This window comes from Prorops nasuta, unplaced genomic scaffold (genome assembly GCF_024137725.1).
Source record: "Prorops nasuta isolate Cenicafe-Biocafe unplaced genomic scaffold, Cenicafe_Pnas_1.2 PNAS00006, whole genome shotgun sequence".
NCBI classification, from domain to species: Eukaryota; Metazoa; Arthropoda; class Insecta; order Hymenoptera; family Bethylidae; genus Prorops; species Prorops nasuta.
The window spans coordinates 7,103,490-7,116,704 of record NW_027116803.1 but is presented as its reverse complement, the minus strand read 5'-3'; the positions used below and the strand labels follow the sequence as shown (position 1 = coordinate 7,116,704).

Here is a 13,215-nt window from a genome sequence, read left to right as displayed (position 1 = left end):
TTTCAACACTCTATGGACTTTTCAATAAGATTGTATCAGTTTTACCCCTTTAATCCACGATTTTTGTTCCAAAAAAGACTTTCTTTTTTTTTTAATAATATAGAGGTAGATTAAATATAATTGTAATCTTTCACCAAATTGCAGATTTTTATCATAAAGTTCTATAGAAGTAATCTTTAAAAGTGTCATATATATCATTAATTACACACTATGCTTTGAAGCTTTAATTTTAGAAAATGAATCACTTATAGAATAATTTTTTTAATAAAGATTTTACCGATAACACTTTAATTTGGTTAATGAATAGTCACTAATGGACCAAACGTGCATTACAATAATTTCTAAAGAAAAGATTTTTTCAGTTGCAATTTAGGATTTTAACATAATTTACAAATTCCAAATGTATAAAGCTCTTCTACATAGTAGTTTAAGCACTTACTTGACATATTACATACTCTGATGGTAAAACTAATTATATTATAGCCAGAATTATCAACACCTAATACTTTATTTTGAATTAAAATTCATTGTTTGTTTTAAGTTGTGCAGTTTTAATCAAAACTTTCATTGACATTTTCTATATTTTTATTATGTTTATAATAGAGATGGCATTGATGATAAAGAAAAAGAAACAAAATTGTTATACCAATTATATTAATTAACATTATTACATAATTGCACAAATAATTCTTGATTCATGTAAAAAGTATAATCCTTTTATACTAGAACAACAGTTACATCAGATTGTTTAGGTGAAAAATCCTTTGAGACCCTTTAAGATATACTCTTTGAAATTGCTTTAATTTTTATTGTACATGAACATTTTTGATAAGACAGTTTCAGTATATATAAAATTAAGAAAATTTCTGCCAATAAAAAAGTTGAGATAGATTCTCATGAGATATAAAATATAATTCTTTAAATAAATATATTAACATAGAATTTCTTGATGAAGTCTTAAGTTGCGATATGAAATAAATCGATAGTCTATAATCGAGGTATTTTCGCTTAGTGCAAAATACAATAAGCTTTCAGTAGCAAGCTGCGTGGATTGCCACCCTTTTGATGGCATAGCAGGTATCTTAGCTATCCTCAGACACATAATGCATGCAGTATATAGATCCCCCTTTATGCAATATACCCTAACTCTCAATTTTCAATTTCAAATATTGTGAAATATGATAAAAGCTTCCTCTCAAAAATATTTTATTCTCACAATGAAATTTATAAAATTTGTAAAAATGCTCTGTTTAATTCTGTATAATTGTCATTTCTTCAATACCAATAAAACAAAATACATTGTTGATCTCTACATTGTATTCTTGAGCAAAATATTAATCAAAATTTATTTAATCACTTTCTCTTAATACTAACGAACTATCAATTCCTGGTTTATTTCTGAAAGCTATTTAATCAGAATTATTATCTTTGATAGCTGCTTAAGCACTTAAACCAGTTAAAGCTTCACTAAAGACCATATGAGCTGAGTAAGTAAAATAGATTGGTAGATGTTAATTTTATATAGGTAGGAATAACTGTGTAGATAGAAATTTACAACAGTGTGAGATAATGTAAAACGAAACTTAGATAATATTCGTAGGTTGGCACGTGCATCCATGAAATACGAGAAATATATAATACATAGGTAGATAAAAAGTAACGGTTTCTTTGGATTAGCTACCTCCAGGATAGCATATTTACTCCAAAGTTTTCTCATCAAACTGCAAACTACTAGCACAGTTAAATTAATAAACCTTGCAATATTTTCAATTATTTGTGCCAGGATTTGCACTGAAGTAGTTAAATTGATCAGAGGACACTTAGGAATTATTCGTCAATTTCAAGCTGGAAACAGCTAATGTCAGATCGATCATTGAACGGAATGCCGGAGTCCATAGACATTTAGGAACGTTCAATAGTGATGTTGAAAATAAACTGAATATATAGGCTAAAGAATTTTGAATATAACAATAGAAGAATGAAATTATCAATAACTCATTAATCTTTATAAAAATACTATAAATTATATCGTTTCATTAAAAAAATAAACTGAGGTAACCTTTAGATAAATTTCATACTCCATCCAATGTTAAAACAATTTAAACGTGTAACAAATTACTATGAACAATACAAAAAAATAGAAATCATTTTTTCTTCTAAATTACTTATAGATTTCAAGATACTTAGGCATTCTGTTTAAATTACCTTATCCTATAAGTGTGATTATATTATCGGTACCTATATGAAGCTATGTTTAATTTTTATCCCAGATAAAACACTACCAATACCTATTTCTCTTGTCAAAAGGGGTCCCATATGCGTCAACGCTTTAATTTAGAGAGGCCTCATTATGCTGACATACGCCGAAAATAATCTGCAATACAGTTCTACAGTTTGGAAACACCATAGTGAAAATAAACACAACTTTAAAGTTTTATATCTCTGATTCAAAAAATGGTACGAATGTTTACTTACCCTCATTCTATAAAATATTTCAAGGTCTTTCAAATAGTACGAGCAGGTTAAATTAGTTCAACATTTATTCAATTTTCTAAATCAGCAAAAACTTAGATTAAAATTTTCAAATATTTAGCTGTTTTAGAATTACATGTATTTCCGGAGGGTTAATACTTTTGATCGAAGCTTGAAAGAATCCTCTATCTTTATTGTTAAAAAAATAATAGTAATTTTAATGTTAAATAGCATTTTTTGCTTCAAAATAATATACAAGTTTCAAACATTAGAGAAAGACTTTAAAAGGAAAAATGTGTTTTGGTGTAAAGATTAAATATAAATATTTTCGAATCATTTAAAAATTGATTCTTTTTTTATAGGTTTTCTTAGAGCGTAGTAACACACACACACACAAGAATAACAATGGGTGTATAAACATAGAGCGCCTATCACCAAATAATGCAAAATGTATATGAATAGATGCTATATATCAATCGTATTATTACTTCAGTAATATTACATATTATCTACTCCAAACAAGACATAAACAGTAATCGATGTTTTAATGTTTTGAAAATATTTGTATTTATTTCTCGCACAAAAACACATTTCTTTTACAGGTTTTCACTAATATTTGACTCTCTCTTTCACTCTTGACTTTTTTCGAAGTATTAGAATATGCTAGTTTTTTGTATAAACTGACATAACTTTGTTTGCATTATAAAGAGAGCAAATTCCTTCAGATCACAATCAAAAAGTGTTGAAAGAATCTTTAAAATTCATAAATTGAAATGCTTTTATCATTATTATTTTAGGCGGTGCAAGCAATTATAAAGTAGATCAAGATTTAAAAAATTTACTACAAGTTTTTGCTCATTTAAAGGCCAAAAAATATTAAATTATTTTAACCCGCACGTATACTATTAAAAACATCTTGAAATAAGCTTTTAAATAAGACCAAGTATATCCCATGATCATTTTTTGAACCTGAAATATAAAAGTTTTAAGTTAAATTGATATTTACTATGTATGTTTTCATAATTTTAGGCGATAGTGTATATGGATATAAATATTGTTATCTAACGACACGTGGTAATACGATATGTTTGAGAGGTATAAATATATGTTAAAGCGCGATCATATTAAGACTGTGCAATCAGAAAAATGTTAAACTTAAAGCTGTCGGTTGTTCTACTGATGGTTAGCATTTTCGCTTCCATCATACTTAACTGTACTTGTGGATCTGCATCAAATAAAACTGCACTTCCTGCAGGAATGACTCAATCTTTCCAGGCAACACTCCAGACGATGTTTGACTTAGTTAAAAGAAGGAACAAAAATAGTTCTACTGGGTAAATAATCCCTTTATTATTATTTTTAATAAAATCCATATTGATTAATAAAAAGTAATGAAATTTGGAGTTAATTATTTTTAAAAATTTTCTAAGAAGCTATTTTTTTATTAATAAATTGATTGATAAATAGAAGATAAATTAGATCTATTAAGAATATTTAAACCCTAAAATTGACAACATATTTTTATTTTATTTACAGGTAAATTGACCTTTCTGTATCTGAAAAATGATTAATGGTTACTGAAATAATTTCTCCTACAATAGAATATTTGTTAACTTTTTGGTTAAAACTTTAGTTACAAAATCTTAAAACTTTTCATCTTGACTAATATTTACAAGCATTTCATCAAAATTTTAGCTGATTGAAAGTTTTAAAACATCCTTAAGGTATATAGAAATGTTAAAATATAAATAAATGTATTCTCCTCTGTAGTTTATTTTGTTAAATAACTTACAAAATATAAATTGTATCCATTATTTAGATTTGAATATTTGCAATATTCCATTTCTACCAATAATGCCATTTTTCGTTAAATTAAATACACTCATTCAGTTATAGATATCATTAAGTATTATATTATAAAATAAATACATGTATCTATATATATTACATGCATAAGAGATATTATTTTTTCATACCTTATAATAAAAAATCAATATAATGGATACACTGTCGATAAAATAATTGCAAAGTAGTAACGATCTTTGCAAGTTTTTTAAATTGAAAAGGAAAAATTCAATAGATAAAAGTCCTTGAGGAAAATGTCTCATAAAATTACGAGTAAGCTAAGAAATTATTTATTAATATTTAATAATAAAAGTCAAGTGATTGCATCTCCTGTACGTTATTATTATCATTATTGCACAAAGAATTTAATCTGTTTTTCAATAAAATCAGGAAATAATTTCCCTCAAAAGATATGCCTGCCGCATTGATTTTCTTGGAACTTAATAAATTAAATTATTATCTTAAATGCTTCTTCTAGACTTTCATTTTATACTGTACTATGCTTATATTTAAAAATAATACGCTGTGCTGTTCATATCATAATATATGTTACTTTAATGGAAGAAGATTTAAATTATTTGTGGCTAAAATGGAGTAATTTAAATTAAAGAAAAACTGATGAAAAGTAATAAGTTGGTATTCTCTCTCGCTATGGGGAGCTTAGCGATGCTCATCAGTCTTCGATGGTTAAAGGTCGCTACACAATTCCATTCTCTGCAATATCACTGGCTTCTATTTTCATCTCCGAGAATGTAGGACCGATTTCCATACATCAGGGAAAGCTTCTGCCAGTTTTTGGTATCCCGTACTAGCTATTAATAGCTACATTCTAGTTATTCTAGTAACTTTACCACATTTACGACGCTATACTCTCTCTTAGATAAGCATCTTTGACAAAAATATTATTGTGTAGGAATGTGCCAGATGATTCAGGACTCTTGGTATTCAGCATCTAATAAACTCGAAAAATAATTACTATATTCCCTCTATATCTTTTACTTTGTGATAATGGTAATAAAAAAGCTTGCTTTTGACTTTTACGAATTTCAAAAGATTCTATATTTAAAAATTCACAAGTTTTAGCTACTTAAAAAAAAATAAATATAATATTACGAGCATAAAATTTTATCGATTCACTTTAACATCCTCGGAATGTGAATCAGCCAACATTAAATTCCTAGTTTTTAAACAATCGAGCGATTTTTGATCGTTTCTAAACAAGTTATTAAATCAAAGTTTAAATCAATTTCAATCACTCGTAAGCTTCTTTCAAGATTTAACGTGCTATTGATCGCATATTTGCATTTTAAACTATATAGCGATACTTTGAACAATATAATCTATATAGTCTATAGTTGTATATAAATGCGAGTAAATTTAACAAGCGAGTGTATAGGAGAGCAACGATGAAAAGACTACGTGGTGTAGTCGGTGAAGTGTCACAGAGATTTAAGCCGACTTATAAGAGAGCTCGATGAATTTTCGTTAACGAAATCTCTCGGCAACAAAGCCTGATTTTAGCAACACAACAAGGGGTTTAGACGGTTGAATTGGCGAAAGAGGAGAAAAGGGGTTGCACGGGCTGAGGATAGAAGTGTACGAGGTAGCGTAAGAGGAAAAGCGGATTTTCCAGTTAGATATGGTTTTGGTGTTGGGGCATTACGTAGCTCTCACTGTTCGAAAGACAAAGCTATCGCTGAGGGGTAAAAGGGTGAAAGAGCATTCGCGTGACGAGAGCAGAAATCAGAGGGCGAAAAAAGGAACGAGGACAAAAACGCGAAAATGAACGAACCTCGCCAAGGCTGGCTAGATTGACCGTGGGAGAAATCAAGTTTCAAGCGTTTTTACATCGGCTGGCAATGACAGGCGAACAAATAGCATTCGCTACTAAATGGTAGGAGAGCGTTTTACTCATACAGGAAAAACGGACGGTAAATAGCCACGAGCGTCTCAGCTTCCATCACGTGGAAGCTTTTATGTAGCCACCAGCCAAGTTTCCGTTTCGGCAAAGCCAATTGTCTCCAATTGTAAATAATCGGGCGGACGTGCCACTATAGCGAAGAAATAACGCCTCGGTCAATTTGTCAACCAACCCCCCTCCAACAGCCTCAACAGCCACCCTATAGTATATCTAATTAAATTTTCGATATTTTCAATGGACGAAAATTTCATTTTTCTGTGAAACTCGATATAATATATACAGATATGCATGTACATGCGATTTTTGAACTTTGTTTTCGGTGTTTTCTACGTTAAAATTTGCAACTTTAGCTGGGTATAATGTTGCAATTTAAAAGTATTTTATATATATCGAGTAAATCGCACCGTGTACGTTTAAACTGATAATTATAGACTGGAGGGAGTTGGGGAAAATAATGGATACTTTTACTCGCGACACGTCAGCTTGTTTTTAATTACGAGTCAATATTTGTGGAAATCGGTCGAAACGAGCAAACTTACTCAAGATTAATTTTTACACGAATCGACGATGGCAACTCGTGATTCCGTATTGATTAAAAATCAAATTAAAATAGCTTCGGAATTTAAATAGGAAAAAAAATGGAGATTTTCTTTTTTTCTTCTCAAGGGAATTGGGTTATCGAGTGGGAGAAGAGGAAGAAAAGGGAATTCAATCTTCCACAATCTCGTGTACCGATATTTTCTCAAACAATTCAAATTCTTCCCTGTATATCGCGCGTTACTTCTATTGTTAAAAAAGATTTGTCAATGTTTCAACAGCGTCTACCAGTAACTATAATTTGAAATGTCACGGTAAATGTTTTTGCAAGTTGTCAGCTGGTTGAAAAATGTGGTCCAAAGAGGGTTTCGAGGAGGAATTGGGGGGGGGGGGGGGAAGGGAGGGGAGGTTGGAGTGCAGTATATAGGGAGTAATGCAGGTCGTAGGAGAGAAAAGCGATTGCTGTCAGGACGACGAATCGGTTGAGCAGCGTTTGGCAGCGCATGCTCTTGAGAGGGTGGGGGGGGGGGGGGCGGGGGTGCATAGTCGAGGAGCTCGAGAGTGGAAAGGTGGTGGGAGGGAGACCCTCTCTCTCTCTCAAAAAAAAAATATTCCCTATTTTTCTAGTCGAGAGAAAGAACAATATAAAGATAGAATAAAAGTGAGAGGAGGGGGGGGGGGGGGGGGAAGTGCGATAGGGTAGGGTCGCAATCAGGGCACGCAGAGCGGAGAAGAAACGGCTTGTAGTACAGGTGGTACAAGAAAATCTATATAATAGAAGGTGGTGGGTGGCGTCGATCCTACCGAATCCTCGAGGGCTCCTGCTGACGGTTTTGACGCAACGACGCAACGCAACGCCAGTCGCCACGTGCGTCGCATAGCGGCTAGCGCTGATTCGGCCTGAACTGAAGCCAGCAGCCAGCTAGACTGCCAGACCACCAGACCAGACTTCGACAGTCGCGTGTCGTCGCTCGCCGGCTCATCATCCACGAGTCGACCTTATCACTCTTCTCGCTTTATCTCACGTACGATTCTACTCTACCAATTCCACACACACACACATATTAAGAGATTAATTACGATCCGTCCAAAATTAAAGAAAAAATAATTATTAAGTGTGCGCGTGATATATATATATGTATATTTTTCAATTTTGATTCTACGCTTATGTTTATACTCATTGTTATTCTTCTCGGGATCCCCACTTACTCTCACCTGCCTTTTCTACCGAATATATTAATCTCGTCTCTCGTTGTACAAATAAATTTGATTGTATCTCGAAGCTCCTTTCGGGAAATTTTATTTTTCCTTCTCAAACCTTCCCATCTCCGTTCAGTCAAGTACAAAGTACCATTAATCACTCTTCGTTCAAATTATCTATAAATCATCAGGTGTGCGCGTTATACCACTTTTCACCTCGTTTTTACTCCTTACTCTCTTGCTCGTTGCTATTCCTCTCACGATTCTAATTCACCTGCCTCTTCTCCTGAAAATATTAAATCTCATCGTTCCTTGTATAGATAAACCTGATTATATCTCGGATTTCCTCTCGCTATTTTATTTTTCCTTCCCAAACCATCGCATCCATTCAGTCAAATTAAAACTACTATTAGTCACGCTTCGTCTAATTTTTCAATAAATCATCAAGTTTCAGCGTTATACTATTTTTCACATCATTTTTATTCCTTATTTTTACTTATCGCTGCTCCTCTGGCTCGTGGCCCTACTTTGCCTGCTTTTTCCCCTAAACATTTTAAACTCATCGTTCCTTACAGAAAATAAACCTGATTATATCTCGTATTTCCTCGCTATTTTACTTTTCCTTTCAAAATCATGTGTTTTTAATTAAATTCAGTCCTATTCTTGCACAATGATCGAAATTTTGCCATCTTGACGTTATTACAAAGGATTCTGATAATGGATTATACTTAGTCTTTTCGTTGATCGTTCCACCGAAATTTACTATATTTAACGCAATATATTAAATGCTACCAAATGGAAAATAGGAAATGAATGTAATTGACGAAGCTTTATGAAAAGGCTTCCTGTTCAATGAATATATTTTGAAGACTCGGTGCGTTCAGTCGAAGCTTTGCACGCAGAAAGTAATCTGAGGAGAGATTTATAGAAATTTCATCAAGTGTCGATTAAGATAATTCTTTTAGACTGCAGAGAAAGTCAAGTGACGTAAAATTGTTTTTATTTTTAAGTTTGTTCGCAGTGAACCATAGTTGGGATCGATTATTAGTAATATTCTTTGAGAGATATTTCACGAAGAATAATAATTGAATAATAAAATCGATGAATAATCTCGACTATATCAAATGACGCGTGTGACCTTTATAGATGAACCATTGTGTTTTTATTATTCCATAACATCTTATCTCGGAGAAAATGCTGAGAAGTCATTTCGGTTCCTTTCCGGAAAACGATAATCTCATTTAATAGCAATTTAACGCATTCATTTAAACCGCTTTTACGATCAATTATTTCCGCGATAAAATATTGAAAAACCTGAAGAGAAAATTACCGGTGTACAGGTAAATACGTGTAGTGATGATTTATATGCAAATAATTTGTCAAATAATTATTTCCCTTTAACCTCCGAGCGAAAATTCTTGAAAGCTGTGTGATTGTGCGTGATAACGAATATGTAAATATAGAAGATTTCATGAAATCCTGCTTCGATCAGCATTGACTTTTCTAAAATGAAACGCTGACCTCTTGGTGGCTGCACGTTGCGAGCGTTAAAAATACGCCATGCTCTCTTGTTGTTGAAATAATAAAATTAGCAATTTATCGAGTTTATTTTTGTGTTCAAAAAGTGTGTGTGGCCGCTGTTCGCTCTGATGTGTACTCTGCGCGAGTGGTTAAAGTGTACCGGAAATAGTAAATTCGCTATTTAATCTTGTCCAGATTAGATATACCTGTGGTGTAAATAAGATATTTCCTTCTAGCGCTAGTGTTTACGCTCTGACGAAATTTTTATTTCCGGACTGTGTTGCAGTTAAAATATTTCGAAAGCTCCCACATTCCACACAGCTCGGTGTGTATTACCGTTATGAGAAAGATTAAAGTCAAAGCGTATAAATCACGTTTTACGATCATTTTACAATCGGAATCACTAGCGGATATACTTTAAATAAATTAATCGTCCCTTCTCGTAAATCAGTTTCATAGGTTTTTAGAAAAAGTGACGAATTAACGAATCGGTTTGGAAATGCAACAGTTGGAGAATTTTCAATCTACATCACTAGCGAATACCTATATGTTCGATAAATTAATCATTCCTTCTCGTAAATTAGTCTCATTATATATTTAGAAAAATTGATGATTTCAAGAATTGGCATAGAAGTGCAAATATTTGAGAGCATTCTGCTTATGTGTAGGAATGTTTGGAGTAGAATAAGAGAAGGGAGAGAGGATATAGTGTTGATTCTTAAAAAATTAATTTTAAAAGGATTAAATAATAAGAGAGAGTCTCGGATAAATTGACTGGAACGAGAATTAATTTAAAAGAAATTGCAATTTTGAAAATGTGATGAATTTGCGAGTTAAGGCAGAAATGCAACAGTTGAAGAGACTGCTTGTCGCCACGTAGAAATTGTTTGAATAAGAATAAGAGAAGAGGAATATCTATATAGTAGAAAATGTCTGGTATTGTAAAGAGGAAAAAAGAACGATCTGTCCGATCTGATAATGTCAGACAGATTACGCTCACTGAAACGAGGATTATGAAATTGAAATTTTGAAAAAGTGATGAATTGGCGAGTTAACACAGAAATGCAACAGTTGGAGAGACTCATTGTCGACACGTAGAAATTTTTGGAATAAGAAAAAGGAATAAGAAATATCGATATGCTATAGAGAATATTTGGGATTGCAGAATAGAGAAAAATGAATGAACTCTCTCTGATAATATGCCAGACAGATTACGTTCACTGGAACGAGGATTAATTTAAATGAAATCGGTATTTATAGAAGAAAGTGATGAATCGACGAGTTACTGCAAATTAGTATCGAAATGCAACAGTTGGAGAAGCTACTTATCGCTACGCAGGAATTTTTAGAATAATAAGAAGAAAAACAATTGTGCAAAGGAGACAAAAATGACACAATAAGTCACATAAATCGAGTGGAACGAGAATTAATTTCAATGAAATCGATATTTAGAAAAAGAAATAAATTAACGAATTAACACGAAAATGCAACAGTTGGAGAACCTTCTTATCGCAACGTAGAAATTTGTCGAATAAGAAAAAGAGAAAAAAAATATCGATATGCTAAAAAATGCCTGAGATTGTAGAAAAGAGAAAAGAGTGAAACGATGAAGCCAGGCCGAACACATCGGTTGTGACTAGGAATAATTTAAATGAAAATTGTATCTCTTGGGATTAGAGGGATAACTTGGTTACACAAAAAGCGAATGAAGCTCGTATAAAATGGAAGTTGGAGTGTAGAGAACTGATTTAAAGATATGCAGGACAATAAATGAGAAGGAAAGAGAAACTGAAAATTGCATTAGAATGGAAATTGAGAAAATTGAGGTGATTAGAATGAAACTATCAGCCCATATGTGGTAACTATATGGGACGAACAAAGTTTAAGTGGAAAAGGAAATTTTAGTAGAATTTGTAGAGGAAAATTTGCAAGGAGTAGTAAATCGAAGGGTACAATGGAGATAGTTAAGATGTTGATTGTTTTTTCGTTTATTCTTAAGGAGAGGGGACAGGGTAATACAGAATCTATTATTGATATGGACAAGGGTGGTTGGTGATGACGAGTAGGTCATTGAGCCCTACGAGTACCTTACAGAAAATACCCTCGATGCATACATCCGATAAAGCTTTATCTTCTCATATCCACATCTCTGATTTCTACCATCTTATTCTCCTCCCCCAACGATCATCCCCCCACTTCAAATTATTTCATCGATCGAAACCCTCTTTATACGCATATTATTGATCATATTAAATTCCAGCTCAATCTCCTACAAATTTCACTGTACTGTCGCTGAGAAACGAATAAATCTTCAGGAATCTAATTGGAAAGAAACTGTTATCGTTGACAATTATTCCGCTCATCAATTTGATTAATTGGGAACTCCTGCAGAAGAAAATGCAAGACTCTGTCTCGTAAATATTTCTCCTTTCCACTTTGCTCGAAATCGAAACTGTACTTTAAATTGGTGGAATTGTAGAAGTTCTAATTAAAGTGAGATTATCGAGCGAATATGCTGAATTTTCGGTATTGATCGAGAGAAGGAATTCCACTGACAGTACTCCAGTGGAAGCTGTGATAACAGCAGAAGGAGGAGATTGAAGAGCAGAAGGAGAAGTCTTGATGTCTCCTCAGATCTGATAAGCTGATTTGCTTATGACTTGAGTATCGTCAACAAGGCCCTTTAAGCTGCCCTTTGGGAAAGTCATCCCCCCCCCCTCTTATATATCTACAGATTTCACAATCATTTTAAAAATTTCATCCATATTTTTGAACTAATTCTTTTCGAAAGATTTTATAAGATAACTTCAATTGATCAATCTAAATCTCACTCTATAGCTATATACTTTTAAATTAATCGAAAGAGATGCAATTTATTCGGCTACTTTGAAAACTCGTTTAATCAATATTAAGGAATAATTTTATCAACGAGTTGAAAGCTTGTTAGAAATTCTCTCCATCGATAAAATTAGTGGGCTCTCTGCTCTGACTTCGTGGTCTTCTCCATTTATCAGACAATTTTTCCTTTAAACTGTTTTGTCTCTTGTATCGATTGAAAATAGTCTAGGTATACGTACATTGTGTTTGAAATTGACTGGCACGAGTTGTTTGTAACTGGTGAAGTTTGACAACAGATGCGCGAAGAAAATTTACATTAGTTTAAAGTTTTGAATTATGGGTGATAAAGGTAAAGAAGGGTAGGTTTGATTTCGTTATGTACACCCTTGACTCACTTGGTTAAAAATACATATGGTACTTGAAACAATTAACGTACACTTTTATCAAATCTTGTAAAATAGTGCAATCACACCAAGGAGGCCTAGTATATCTGTATGTAAAGTAGAAGAGCCATGTGGGAAAGCTGTGATTTCTGCTTCAAAGCACGTATTCTCCAGTGAAGCTTTGATAGACCATTTGCCATTTAAACGAATCTCCCTCCAAAGTTTAGTGGTTAGACTCAAGTTTTTGGAATGCTTCGCCTCAAGGACTTGCTTAGAAAACGCGAATAGTAATTCAGTTCATGTTCTTACACCGAGTCTTGAGCAAAGACTCGACGAAAATGTTTCAAGAATGCGATAGAAATTACACTCGGGGGTACTGTGGAGTATTTTAATCCAGGAATCAGGAGGATTCTCCGAATGAAATCGAGAGAAGAAATTTTCATTTTTGTTGTTGTTATAAAATGAGAAGGATGGTAACTGGTCTCGGTACAGACATTT

General features: G+C 32.8%; 1 protein-coding gene and 1 long non-coding RNA gene across 4 annotated transcripts in view; both read left to right on the top strand.

Moving 5' to 3' along the window:
- LOC136774001 (diuretic hormone receptor-like) overlaps positions 1-13,215 on the top strand; it is a 65,995-nt gene that overhangs the window by 2,993 nt on the left and 49,787 nt on the right. Inside the window, exon 1 of one of the 3 annotated variants that reach the window (XM_066728013.1) lies at positions 7,688-7,800. The exons of 1 other annotated variant lie outside the window; for it this stretch is intronic. The gene's annotated coding sequence lies outside the window, so the exon portion shown is untranslated. Of the gene's footprint in view, positions 1-7,687; positions 7,801-9,711; positions 9,822-13,215 lie in introns of those variants that run through there. One more of the 3 variants, XM_066728015.1, reaches the window with a different exon arrangement.
- Positions 3,615-4,419, top strand: LOC136774354 (uncharacterized). The gene is made up of 2 exons (XR_010822792.1): positions 3,615-3,806; positions 4,009-4,419. It is a non-coding gene; the product is annotated as an uncharacterized lncRNA (long non-coding RNA).